We start from the raw sequence: 14,794 nt of genomic DNA, 5'->3' as shown, positions 1-14,794 counted from the left end.
TTTTCCCCACATCCACACCAACATCTATTATTGTGTTCTTGATAATAGTCATTCTAATTGGAATAAGATGAAATCTTAGAGTTGTTTTAATTTGTATTTCTTTAATTACTAGAGATGTTGAAAACGTTTTCATATATTTATTAATCACCTGTGTGTCTTCTTCTGTAAAGTGTCTGTCCAGTTCCTTGGCCCATTTATTGATTGGGTTCTTTGTATTTTTGGTGTAAAGTTTTGTTAGTTCTTTATAAATTTTGGAGATAAGTGTTCTCTCTGAAGTACGTGTGGAAAAGATTTTCTCCCATTCTGTAGGCTCTCTTTTCACATTATTGATTTTTATCTTTTGCTGAGAAAAAGCGTCTACTTTTTAAACATGTTCTTATTAGTACATTGTAGTTATACATAATAGTGAGTTCATTTTGACATAATCATGCATGCGTAGAAGGTAATTTGCTCCATTTCAGTACCCAGTGCTTCCTCTTCCTCCTCCTCCCCCTGTTCTCCTTCCTCTACTCTACTGGTCTTCCTTCTTTTTATTGTTATTATTTTTTAAAATTGGTGCTTCATAGATATACATAAAGATGGAACTCACACTGGTATGTTTGTATATGTACATAGCATAATCTGATCAATTTCATGCCGCAATTCCTCCCTTTTCCTGTTCCTCTTCCCTCCCCAGAAATCCTCTTCTATTCTGCTGATCCCCCCTATATCATGGGATTCTCCCTACCTTTCTCTCCTTACTTTGCTCTAGCTTCTTCATGTGAGAGAAAATGATCCAATCCTTGACTTTCTGAGTCTGGTTTATTTCACTTAACATGATGTTTTCCAGTTCCATCCATTTACCAGCAGACGCCATAATTTCATTCGTCTTTATGACTGAGTAAACTCTGTTGTATATATACCATATTTCCTTTATCTGTTCTTCTGTTGACAGGCACCTGGGCTGGTTCCACAATTTGACTTTTGTGAATTGAGCTGTTATAAACATTGATTGCCTGTATCACTACAGTATTCTGATTTTAGTTCTTTTTGATAAATTCCAAAGACTGGGTTAACTGGGTCCTTTAATAGTTCTGTTCCTAGACTTCTGAGCAATCTCCATACTACTTTTCCAAGTGGTTTCAAAGTGGGTACTAATTTGTACTCCTACCAACAATATATGAGTGTACATTTTCCTTATATCCTTGCCAGCATTTATTATATTTGCATTCTTTTTTTTTTTTTTTTTTTTTTTTTTTAAATGTGGTGCTAGGGATTGAACCCAGGGCCTTGTGCATTCAAGGCAAGCATTCTACCAACTGAGCTATACCCCCAGCCCCTATATTTACATTTTTGATGATTGCCATTCTAACTGGAGTGAAATGAAATCTCAATGCAGATTTGATTTGCATTTCCCTGATTGCTAGGAACGTTGAACATTTTTTCATATATTTTTTGGCCATTTGCATTTCTTCTTTTGAGAAATGTATATTTAGTTCTTTTGCCTATTTATTGATTGTTGTGTCTTTCTTTTTTTTTTGGTGTTAAGTTTTTTGAGCTCTTTTTATATTCTGGATATTAATCCCCTGTCAGAGGAGTAGCTGGAAAGATCTTCTCCCACTCTGTGGACTCTGTCCTCACATTCTTAGTTGTTTCCATTGCTGTGCAGGACCTTTTAATTTAATGCTGTTCTACTGATTGATTCTTCATTTTACATCTTGGCTTTAGTGTTCTTGTTAAGGAGGTCACTCACTGCCTGTGTCAGTATACTGGAGTGTTGACCCTGGTTTCTTGTAGTAGTTGCCACATTTCTGGTCTAATCCCTAGAGTTTTGATCCACTTTGATTTGACTTTTGTGCAGAATGAAAGATAGGGATCTCATTAATTGTTCTGCATATGGATATCCAGTTTTCCAAGCACCATTTGTTTAAAAAGCTATATTTTCTCCAATATATTTTCTTTGGCATCTTTGTTGAGTATTAGTTAACAGTAGGTTTGTTCTCTGTTTTTTAATTCTGTTGTATTGGTCTTCATGTCCGTTTGATGCCAGTACCATGCTGATATTGTTACTTTTGCTCTGTAATATGATTTGAGATCAGGTGTTGTGATGCCTCCAGTGTTGCTCAGCATAAAATCTTTATTTTATTCTTATCCTCTAAGGAATTCCATCCTCATTCCATGCTACTAAATATTCCCTCTTCTTTCTACCACCAAAAGCAGTTTTTAAAATTCAGAAAAATTTGTTTGTCATGAAATGAAAAATCAGAAGTGAATAATTTGAATTTTGATAAATGCATACAAGTGAGTACCAGCTCCCCAATTCAGGATACTGAACATTTCTGTCACTGAAAGCTCTCTTATACCTTTTCTCAGTTACTCTTGCTGCCCAAGGCAATAAGTATAATTCTTTCTTTCTTCCTTTCTTTTTTGATATTGGAAATTGAACCCAAAGGTGCTTTATGGGGCACTGAGCTACATCTCTAGCTGTTTTTTTTTTTTTTTTTTTTGAGACAGGATCTTGCTAAACAGGTGTGCAACACTGCATCTGGCAAGTATAATGTTTTCTTGTACCACACATTAGTTTTACCTATTCTAGAAGTTCATATAAATGAAATTGTAAAGCATGCTCTCTTTTATGTCTGGCTTCTTTCACTTAGCATCATTTCTTTGTAATTCATTCATATCATTGTGCATATCAATATTTTTAAAAAATTTCTGAATAGTATTCCATTTTATAAATTAGCATCCATTTGTTTTCTTTCTCCTTGTGCTGAACTTTTGGGGTTTACCCTTTTGTCTATTATGAATAATGCTTCCATATATACATTGTATCTATTGTATGTATACATTTTTGTGAACATACACTTTCATTTCTCTTGGGTAGATAACTAGGAGTGGAATTGCTAGGTATTAGAGCAGGTATATATTGAACTTTATACAAAACTCACAAATGATTTTTGGAAGTAGCTGTATTATTATACTCTTGACAGTGTTGCATGAGATTTCTAGGTGCTGCTTATCTTTACCAAAACCTGATGTGATACTTATTCTTAGTTTTAGACATTCTAATGTACATACAATGGTGTTTTTTGGTTTTAATTTGCATTTCATTGATGTTGAGCACTTTCTTGCATGCTTTTTGGTCATATATATATGTGTATGTATATATATGTATATATGTACATATATATATTTGCAGATGGACACAATACCTCTATTGTATTTATTTATTTATATGTGGTGCTAAGGATCAAACCCAGTGCCTCACACATGCCAGACAAGCCCTGTACCACTGCGCCACAACCCCAGCCTCATTTATATATTTTTATAAGTGCTAGTCATTTTGTCCTGTTTTCTAAAAATTGGATTTGTCATTTTATTATTGATTTGTGGCAGTTCTTCATGTTTTCTGGATATGAGTCTTTTGTGAGAAACATGTCTGATGAGTCTGTGACTTGCTTTTATCTTTTCTTTTCTTTTTTCTTTTTTTCTTTTTTTCCTTTTTTGGTACTGGGGATTGAACCCAGGGGTGCTTAACCACTGAGCCACATCCCCAGCCCTTTTTGTATTTTATTTAGAGACAAGGGTCTTACTGAGTTGCTTAGAACCTTGCTAAGTTGCTGAGGCTGGCTTTGAACTTACATTCCTCCTGTAGCAGCCTCCTGAGCCTCTGGGATTACAGGCATAGTCCACCATGCCCAGCTTTTGAAAATTTTCGTAATGGTGTGTTTGAGCAGAAGTTTCACATTTTCATGAATTTCCATGAAGTTCAGTTTATCAGTTTCTTCTTTTATAGTTTGCACATTTTGAGTCCTTTCTATGAAATATATCATAGGATCACAGAGATATTCACCTTATAGTTTTGGTTTTTATCTTTTGTCTATATGTCCTCTGAAATTAATATTTTTGTATGGTATAACAGAGGAGTTGAAAATTTTTTCTGTATGCTAATCCAGTTTTAACACCATCTGTTGAAAAGACTTCTTTTTTTTTTTTTTTTTTTTTTTTTTTATTGAATCACTGAACCCTTGTTGAAAATCAATTGACCACATATATGTGTCTATTTCTGGGTTATCTGTTTGGTTATATTGATTAGTTTGTCCATCCTTATGTTAGTACCACATTCTTCCTTACTGTTGCTTTGCAGGAAGTCTGAAGGTTAAGTAGTCGGAGTCCTCCAACTTGCTTGTTTTTGATTATTTTAGCTATCTTCAGTATTTTAAATTTTGATAGCAGTTTTAGAGTCACCTTATTTATTATCACACAAAATTGAAATTGTGTTGAATCTATAGATCAGTTTGAGCAGAATTGATATCTTAATAATTGTAAGCTTCTTCATATCCACAAACATGGTATGTCACTCTGTTTATTAGTGGTCTTTAATGTCACTCAGCAATTTCATTAGTATTATCAGTATTAAATAATTTTCAGTAGAGTTCTTGCATATTTAAAGAAGTTATTCCTATTGTAAGCTTTTTGGTTTTTTTTTGGGTGCTGGGGCTCGAACCCAGGACCTTGTGCTTACAAGGCAAGCACTCTGCCGACTGAGCTATCTCCCCAGCCCTCTATTGTAAGCTTTTTGATGCTATTATGAATGGTATTACAATTTAATTTTTAAATTGTTACTAGCATATAGAAATTATATTTTATATATTGACTTTGTATGCTCTCTCCTTATTAAATTCACTTACTAGGTCTAGTAGTATTTTTTATTTTGGTAGATACCTTATGATTTTCTGTTTAAACAATCATGATGTCTATGAATAAAGATAATTATCTTTTTCTTTCCTAATACGTATGGCTTTTATTTGTTTTTCATGCCTAACTGAATCCTGAGACCTTTAGGGCAAACATTCTTGTCTCATTTCCAATCTTAAGAGAAAGGAACTAGTTTTTCATCAGTAGGTATGACATTAGTTGTATGTACTTCATAGATTCCCTTTATCACAATTAAGAACATTCCTTTCTAGTCCTAGTCATAGGGTTTTTTGTTTTTTGTTTTTTTGTTTTTTAAATATATGATAGCTTTTTTAAAAAAAATTAAGTGACTGTTAAATTTTGACAAATGCTTTTTCTTTATTGAGATAATCATATGGGTTTCCTCCTATATTCTACTTTATTTTCTGACAGCTAGTTATGTTGCTAACTGATCGTCTTAAAATTGTGGAGGATTTAAAGGTTGGACTATTTCACTTTTTTTCCCTCAGTTTCTTAAGTCTTTCACCTTTTTCACTTTAATTCCAGGGCAAATGCCATAGTCTTAGGGCAGTTTCAGTGGAAATCCCAAAACGTTAAGTCTTTTGACTTGGTGGAACTCAAGCTTCAAACTCTCTTTTACAGTGGGAAGCAGATAAAATCTCAACTCATTTCTTTTTATTTAGTGTTCTAGCTTTTACACTTGTCTGGACCTTTTGGAGTCTCCCTGCTTGTACATGCCCAGTTTAGGAAGGACGTGGTCATGAGTTCACACATATGGAAGTTCACTCTGTTGCCCCATCTTTTCTAGGATCTCTCTCCTCACTATCTAGTCATCGTTAGCTTTTAATTTTGTCATTTCACTCCTGTAGCCAATACAGCTGTGGCTTGTTGCTTGGTTCTATCCTTGCAATCCTTCCCCGACTGGGGAATAATCTGGGGGAAAGCCCAATCAATGTGAATCTCACCCTTCTTGCAAGTGTCAGATTCCCTCTAGTTTGTGTCTGTTTTTAACTGTTCTCTAGTGTTTTCAACTTGTTATTTTTAAACATATTTTCCAGAGATTTTAATTATTTGGGGAGAGGAATTGTTTCCTCCATCCCTCTCAGCAAACCATTCTCGTTCGTATTCATGTGGAGGAATCGTCTTAATGTTAAAGCTTTTCAGTATTTGTCTCAATCAGTTAAATGTTGCCTTTCTTATGCAGTATTGAAATTAGCAGAAACCTGGGGTCCTTGAACGTACAGAAAACTATCCAGGTGACAGCTAGGGCATTGACCACCTGCCCTTGGCTCTTTTTGTTTTGCTTGATATATTGCACATAGTGAATCTTGAAGCAAATGAGTCTGCTCCTGGCTCAGTCAAATAAAATAGAGCCTTATCCATAGATGCACATGGAACATGGGCTAAGCATGGTAGAAAGAAATCCAGCAATGAGGAAAGAGGCCAGAGTGAGGAACGGATGAGATTCTGAATGTGTTGAATCACCTTTCTGCCTTATGTTACAAGGACCAAGGAATTAAGGCCAAACATATTTAGATAGGTCTGACTACATCCTGATCATTACTTGACTTTTTTTTTTTTTTTTTTTAAAGATCGCTATACTAGCTCTCTAGGACTAATTGCTCTTAAGATTGTCATCTTTCTTAATTGTGCTGATATTGGAAAACACCTGGATATTCTCATTGAATTTATTAGTTCTAGTGATAAGAAGGAAGAAATGATAAGTCATTTGGGGGATGAGATCTCACAAAGTCATTGCAGTTATATTCCTTTTAGAGCTGACCCTATGCAATAGGCTAAATTTATCTTTGGTAATTCCACCTCCCCTTTAATAAGTTGGTCTTTGGTACTCTCTTAGTCCAGTGAGAAGCCCGATGATCTTAGCTGTCCAAGAAGTTGCTAATAAGGAAGAACAATTAATTTCATAAAGTGGATTCATTCTGATGTATTCATACATGCACATGACATTTAATTCTCAGGTTCTTCCTCTCATCCCTCTTCCCTCCCCCTCATTCCCCCTCTTCTACTCTACTGTTCTAGCTTCTGTTTTAATGAAATTCTCCCTTTCAAAAAAATTGCTGACTTCTCTCCAGCTTTTGCATATAAGAGAAAACATTTGGCTCTCCACTCTCTGAGTCTAGCTTATTTCACTCAGCAAGATCAGACCTGGATTTTTAGGGGAGCCTTTGGATTCTATTATTATGGCTGTGTCTACAATTGTTACTATGTTAAACTAGTTTTCACCCATCAGCACAGAGTGGGGGGAAAAAGTTGAAATAAAGAAAACTGAGGAAAATGTGTCAAACTAAATTTGTAATTGTTGTAATTGGGAGAGAAAGAACAGACAAAAAATATAAATATGATATCTCTTTGGTACCAGGTAAAAAAAGATGTATTGTTAGGGTATTAAGAAATACAGTAGGGCTGGGGCTATAACTCAGTTAGGCCCTGGGTTCAAATCCCCAGCACCACCAAAAAAAAAAAAAGAAAGAAAGAAAAAGAAATATAGTAGAAGATTTTAAGATTTGGTGAAAATGAAGTCTGCATAAGTGATGTTTGTCTGGACTCAGGGTACCTCAAACTTAGAAGGTTGGCCCACAGAGGGAGGATCAGACAGGATGTGCCTCCTAATGGAAACACTCTGCACCATCAATGAAGGAGTCTTGCTAAAATATCAGGCCTGAGTGTGATCAGGCTTCCAGATCCAACCACCAGCTCAAAAGAAACACGGAGACAGGCACACATTTTAAATGACACTTGGGATAGGATCAGCAAAATTCAGGCTGCCAGAAAATTTTACAGGAAAAGAAACTTGGTTTCTTTGGCCACCCATTGCAAGAAAAAAGAAAAGAGGAAGAGAAAGAAACCAAATAATGAAAGAGAGAGAGAGATTAACCAGTTTTAAGTGTAGACCATCCTTATCCCACCTCAAACACAGACTGGAAGAAACAACTCCCAGGACACAAGTAAGAAAGCAGGAGTAGTGGTTGGATGTATGCTGAGTTTAAGGAATGATTAACATTAGGTAGGTGTGATTGTGATATTGCGGTTGTTCAAAACAAAGGAGTATCTACTAGAAATACATCCTGAAATATTTACTGATGAAATGATATGACTCCAGAATAATCCAGAAGTGGGCAGAAGAGATAGGATATAGATGAAACCAGGTTAGCCATGAGTTAATTATCTGATCTGGGTGATCATTACATGTTGTATGTGGGTTTATTATGCCATTTGGTTTAATTTTGCATAGATTTGAAATTTTTATTAATAAGAAAGTAAAAAGTAAAATAAAATAACACATTTTTAAGAATATCGATTTCTTAAATCAAACCAGAATCTGGGTTCCCTGAATAGTAAAAATGATACTTTAACTTTGAATACATGCTACCTTGCTTCCTTTATGTATTAAACTGGAGCTGGGTGTGGTGGTAACCTGTAACCCCAGTGATCCAGAGGCTGAGGAAGGAGGATCACAAGTTCAAAGGCAGCTTCAGCAATTTAGTGAGACCCTAAGTAACTTAACCAGACCTGTCTCAAAATATAAAAGAACTAGGGATGTGGCTCAGTGGTAAAGTGCCCCCGGGTTCAATCCCCAGTATCCAAATAAATTAAGCTGGAGGTTATTTTTCTTGGCTATTTTATCATTTTTTGTTTTCTTTTATGGTGCTAAGATTGAACTCAGGGACGCTTTACCTCTGAGCTGTATCCCTACCCCTTTTTATTTTGAGACAGGGTCTCACTAAATTGCCAAGTCTGGCTTTGAACTTTTGATCCTCCTGCCTCAGCCTCCTGCGTACCTGGGCTTGGCTATTTTATTCTTACTTCTAAATTTTCATGTATTATGAAAAGGTAAGTTAAAAAGTTAGATGTCTAAAGTATTTCAGAAAGATTTTTAAAAGTGCTAAATAAATACTAAGCTGTGAGTCAAAAACTGCAAGTAGGCAGAGGTGAGTGAGATAATTCCTTTTGTTCCATCATGAAGTCCTCACTCACAATGATCGACAAGTAGATCATCTCCTACTAACAATTATATAATGTTTTGCTCAGCACCTAATGTTAAGATGGGTTCCTAAGCTAATGGAGTAAATCAGAAGAGTTAATAATAGAAATATCTTTCTAAAGACAGTAAGACGAAAAGCACGTGTTTCTTCTCTGGCACTACCAAAGCAAATATGAAACTATTCTGTTCTGTGCCAGTTCTGGGGGAAAAGAAGTTTTAGAACAGACCAAAGCAAAACTCACAAAATACTTTTTTATTCGTGGATTTGAAACTTCATTTAAGTATAAAAAGATGTTTTGCTTTTGCTATAAAGTCTTCAGTTGTTCTTCTTTTGGTCTTTTACTACATTATTTGGAACTGACACATTTCTCTGGGGGACAATATGGAAAGGCACTTGAATTTTGGTGACTGCTTATTCTCTCTCATAGGCAGTGCATTATGCTGCAGAATAAGATTCTGATCTTTTTCTTCCTGTACCATTACCTCAGTTTTTAACTCATACTTCCTGTGTCAAACCACTGGTTTACAGAAAATTTTGTTCTGTACTAAATCATTGTGGCCACGTGGACTAAGAAGGCAGAAGAGGCTTATATTACTGCTCAGAGATACAACCCACAATGTCACGCTGTACCTGACACTTTGAGTGCGTGTCATTTTTAAATGGAAATAGTTATCTCTACTCGTAGTTGATTTTTAGCATTCCTTTCTCATGTTTCAAGCCCAATGACAACCTGTTGATTTTAATTGGGTGGGGGGAGGTGGTACCAGGAATTGAACCCAAGGGCACTTAACCACTGAACCACATCCCCAGCCCTTTTTTGTTTTTTTAATTTGAGACAGCCTTTCACTAAGTTGCTTGGGGCTAAGTTACTGAGGCTGGCTTTGAACTTGTGATCCTTCTGCCTCAGCCTCCTGAGCTGCTGGGATTATAGACATGTGCCACGGTACCCAACTGATTTTAATTTTTAAAATTTTAATTTAATGTAATTACTCCTCTCATAGGTTAGCCTGAGGAATGAGTAACTGTTTTTCTTGGAATAATATTTAGATATTATTTATCTTTTTAACTGTACTGACATTTGTCCCAGTGGTGCAAAAGAATGATGGGTAAAGCTGCTGGCACCTTAGCATGAAGCAGACTTCAGACTGTACAGATGTTGGTATATTATTTATTGACCTTCAACTGTGGGGCGGGGGCAGGTAGTTCCATTAAACATCTTTGATGCAGCAGTAGACATTGTTAATGTTATTAAAGCTCAACCTCTGACTACATATCTTTCTTAAAATTCAGTGTGACAAAATAGGAAGTGTGCATAAAATATACTTGACAATGTCCTATTACTTAAAATCTTTTCTTGTGAGTTTGTTTTGATATTAATTAACAGTTGTGAATTTTTAAGTTGTAAAATGAAATGGGTCAACTTTTGGAAGATATGGATGACTTAGTGAACACATATTTTTGTTTTTTAACAGTACTGAGGATTGAACCCAGAGGCATTCTACCATTGAGCTGCATACCTGCACCCCATCCCTTTTTTCGGAGACAGGGTCTTGCTAAGTTGCCAAGACTGTCCTCAGACTTGTGATTACAGCCTTGCATTGTAAGCATGTGCCACTGAACCTGGCTGAACACATGCCTTCAAAATGACCAATACAAGATGTTAGAAAAACTGGGCTGGGGATATGGCTCAGTTGGTAGAGTGCTTGCCTCACAAGCACATGGCCCTGGGTTCAATCCCCAACACCACAAAAAAATAAAATAAAAAGATGTTAGAAAACCGTCTGTCTGTCAAGGATCCATTGAAACTGTAGTATAGACTAGTGGATTGTAATGTAAAAACGTGAGAAGTTTTATATTCCACATTGCAACTAACTTTCAAAAACTCTACCACTTGTTGAGTTTTGATGTAGTACCAAAGAGTATTCACTATTAGTTGAAAAGCTATTAAAACACTTTCTCTTTTTACTACTCTTCTGTGTGAAGCCTGATTTTACTTATATTCTTCAACTAGAACAATGTTGCAGTAGATTAAGCACAGAAGCAGATGTAAGACTGCAGCTGGCTTGGAGTCAAACATTAATTAGATTTGCAAATTATAAACCAATGAACTCTTCTCATTAATTTTTGTGTTGTTTTGGAAAATACAGTTACCTTTCATAAACTGTTTTTTTTTGTTACCATTTTAAATAAGTGAACAAATATTTTTAAGTGTGAACATTTAAATTTCCAAATTGGGAAATATTAATAGTCCATATAACCTAAAACTCTGAGTCCTCAGAATTCATAAATTAATTTTTTTTTTTTTTATGGTACTGGGGATCGAACTCAGGGCCTTGTGCTTGCAAGGCAAGCACTTTACCAGCTGAGCTATATCCCCAGCCCACATAAATTAATTTTCTTCTTTTCTTTTAAGTCAGAATTTTAAATGTTGTGACCATAGGGAGAAGGAACTGAAAAATATTTGTATATGTTATATTGACTGATATTAGGTGACAATTAGGTGATAAGGTAACAAGATTAATTCAGTGATTTTTTTTTTTTGAAACTGTAATGTTTTTACTAATTATTTTTACTGGGCAATATACTTTTTAAATGAGTTTTTGTTATAAGCCTATTCTCATAAAAATAAGGCCAGGAAGTAACACCCAAAGAACCCAGAAGCCTATGGTGGTTTCTAATTTTAAAGATGCCTGTTACAGTTAGCTTCATGCTAAACCTCTGTTTAGTTCAGGCAGAACTAGGTGGTCAAGGTGCTTCTGAACAGGTGTTAATGCTGTTAGCACTAAAAGCCGAACCTCAGGTACAGCTCAAAGATCAGGAGACTCACTTCATGGGGCACCCACTTATTATGAACTTTCATGCTTCTTTGAAATTAAAGATTTATGCAAAACATGGAGTCTAACTAGTTTTTTAATTTATTTTTCCAACTTCTTCCTTTTTTCATTGAAATTATATTGACATGGTATTCTCAGTGGGACTGAGATTTGAGTAAAGCAGGAATGATTTAATTTTTTGATAGAAAAATGAATTGCTCTGACATTTATTTTCATTATACTTCAATTTTATTTCCAACACCTCCTTATCTCTCTGCTCTTTTTGTTCAAATGAACAAGACAGCAGAGTTTCTGTTTTCCAGGCCAGTTATATTGACATCTCCTTTTCTGTATTTTCCCCATTTACACTCCCTGTTAGCAGCCAGGAAGAAGGTAGAAAGATGCACTTCTTCTCTTATTCTTCCCCTAAACTTGCCTTCAGCATCATGATTTCATCCAGGTGACTGTCTGTTCTGCATCTCAAGTCATGGGGGTGGATGAATGACCCCTGCATGAAGTTGAGAGGGGTGGTATGTTAGGCAGCAAGGGTCTAGGGTTGTAGACACCTTCTTTGTGTATGTGAGAGCTTGCCTTAGATATTGTAAGTAGTAACTTAATTTTCATCTTTCTTTGGAGAACATCAGTTGCCACCTCTATGATTTTACATTTGGCTACAAAATATATTGGAATGAGCTGTACTTTTAAATGATTACCACTTCAGTCCAACCACCCACACGCCGTATTTTATGTACAAAATTATGTAATGGATGTATATATTCACTTGTGTGTGTATAAATGCACTCACATATGATACTGATATATTCTCATAGAACTCAAAACTTGGTGGAAGCACAAATAATTAGACAAATTAGCATAATATGCCAGGTAGTAAGGGCTGTGGAAAAAATAAGACAGAGAAAGGGAACAGAGATGGGGGTTGTGTATTTGCTGTTCTGTTCAAATCAGGTGGCCAGAGAGGTGTCATTTTGAGCCAGAGAGCTAAAAGAAAATAGGGAGTGGATCTCACTGAGGCTGTCTGTGAGGGTCGGGAAAGGGAAGTACAAAGACTCTGGAGGGGAACGTGGTTGGTGAGTTAGAATTGCAGCAGGGAGAGGAATGTGTCCGAGCTCTGAGGCCCAGGGAGATGCCCATCGTGGTCATTGGCACAAGATTGGCACGTTGTTAAGGTCACTCCCTTTTCCAGGAATGTGCGTGTGTTGCCTTCCTGAGGTTCACTTTGGTTTGATGCTGCTTACCACTTGGCTGATTGAGCATATTTTTTTGAGAGTCTTTATTTAGCTCAGGGCCTAACGAGCACAACATCACATCCAGTTATAATGACTTCATGGTGTTGCTAGAGTAGAAATGACATCATGAATACTTTCTCAGGTTCTATGAATTCCATTACTTCTCGTTGGCTTGGCTAAATTAGAAACTGTTACACAGCTTAATAAGCACTCAGAGTTCAACTGAACTGTCTGGAGATCTATAGCAAGTCTGTGCACTGCTCAATATAATTATCTGTAATTCAGTTCTGGTTATGGCTTATTAAGAAACAACTCTTACTTATGCATCTCACCCTTCTAACTCAAGCCTCGAAAGCTTAAGTTGGAGTGTTCTGTTATTGAACATTGTTTGAGTCATTATTTTGGGGGATGCAGTTTTAATTAATGTTAGGGACACATCTTTCTATTAAACATCTGGAGTGGTAAATAGGTTGGAGCTCAGTGTGGTTCCTATAGGGTATAGGGATATACATTTTGGAGGATTAATTCTTATTGAATTTTGATGATATTTCCCATTTTGCATACATGCTGATGCCTCCTTTGTCTGAGTGCTTAGGCTGGGGTTTTATCAAGTACTGATAATAGGTGCTTCAAAAAAGCAAAAACAAAAACAAAAACACAAAGGAAATGCTAAGAGAGAATTTTTCCAGATGGAATGAGTTGAGAATTTTTAAAAATACAGATTTGCAAATCTCTGGGGAAGAGGTCAAGGCAACGGAGTTCTAACAAACTCTTTGGCTGATGCTAATAGCTGGCCAAGTTTGGACACCCTCATGGTATCCTAAGTCATATCTAATTTGATTAGGGGAAAGTTGTGATTGGGAGGTGTGCAAGTTGAAAAAATACATAGAAAAAATGTATAGGGGAGGGTATTACTTTGGTGTAGTCTATTAAAAGTAGACAAAAGCCCAAGTGTATTCTTTTAAGAGCTTTTAAAAATTCTGTGACAAAGGTCAGGTTATAGTTTTTGCATTATTAGTAGGAGAAAATGAAACTCAGGCTTAAGGCCTTGTTAATGTCTGCAAACACTCAGTGCTAATGCAGGAACTCAAACCAGGCTTGAAAGTGATAAAATCAGCTGTCCATCACTCGTTGGACTGGAGACAAGTTCCAGGCATTTCCCTTTTCTCAAGGTAACTGGGACTGAGAGAAGGCAATTTTAAGTTTTCCACTTAAAATGGGAGCCAAAAATTTTTTATAGTACACACACACACACACACACACACTCTCTCTCTCTCTCTCTCTCTCTCTCTCTTTCTTTCTCTCTCTCTCTCTCTCACACACAATCTTTTTAAAAAAGTTTCAGTTGGTACTCCATCTTTAGAAACAACATCAGGGGCTGGAGATATAGCTCAGTTGGTAAAGTGCTTGCCTTTCAAGCACAAGGCCGTGGGTTTGAGTCCCAGCACCAATAAATAAATAAATAAATGAATAAATAAATAAATAAATCAACAACAACAACAAAAATTCTGAAGTCAGTTTCTTTCATCCTGTATGTATCAGTGTTGGAGTTACATTGGCACTTGTGTGTTAATTCTTAGAACCAAGAATGAATCAAATAACTCCGTGTGTACTTCCCTGTTGTTTTGAAAGCATGATTAACATCTTCCACATCACATTGACTTTCTCGGCATAGTCCCAAAGAGGGTTCTTTTTGCAAAATTATTTGAAGACTTCATCAATTTTTCCAGTTGCCAGGTATGTCTCCATCAATGTTGATCCTCTTTGACAATGGACACTGTGGCCTGGGTTTGCCTTGTCAGGGTTTTACTGATTGAAGTGCTGCTGGTCAGTCAATTTCATGACCCCCTGCATCAACTGCAAGATCTCATTTTAAAAATTTGGAACTGATTTTTATTGTTTAGGTGGTATTTTGGGATGTGTCTCATACACAGAAAAGAAGAACAGCAGCCAATTATGTAGTGAGCAAGGACAGGATAGTTTTAAGTAGGGAGGGTTGTCAGAGAAGGGACTGATTTAAAAGTCAGTCATTAACCAGTGACCATTTTTATAT

The 14,794-nt window shown here is 36.1% G+C and overlaps 1 protein-coding gene and 1 long non-coding RNA gene across 2 annotated transcripts in view; one reads left to right on the top strand and one right to left on the bottom strand.

Annotated features, from left to right (window-relative positions):
* PRKCH (protein kinase C eta) overlaps positions 1–14,794 on the top strand; it is a 228,341-nt gene that overhangs the window by 72,748 nt on the left and 140,799 nt on the right. The gene's annotated exons all lie outside the window — the stretch shown is intronic.
* Positions 9,519–10,938, bottom strand: LOC306653057. The gene is made up of 2 exons (XR_013761622.1): positions 10,460–10,938; positions 9,519–10,350 (listed from the first exon to the last, which is right to left on the bottom strand). It is a non-coding gene; the product is annotated as an uncharacterized lncRNA (long non-coding RNA).

This window comes from Sciurus vulgaris (genome assembly GCF_902686455.1).
Source record: "Sciurus vulgaris genome assembly, chromosome: 2".
In the NCBI taxonomy this organism is placed as follows: Eukaryota; Metazoa; Chordata; class Mammalia; order Rodentia; family Sciuridae; genus Sciurus; species Sciurus vulgaris.
Note: the sequence above shows the minus strand (reverse complement) of the source record. Positions and strands in the feature narration are given on the sequence as shown.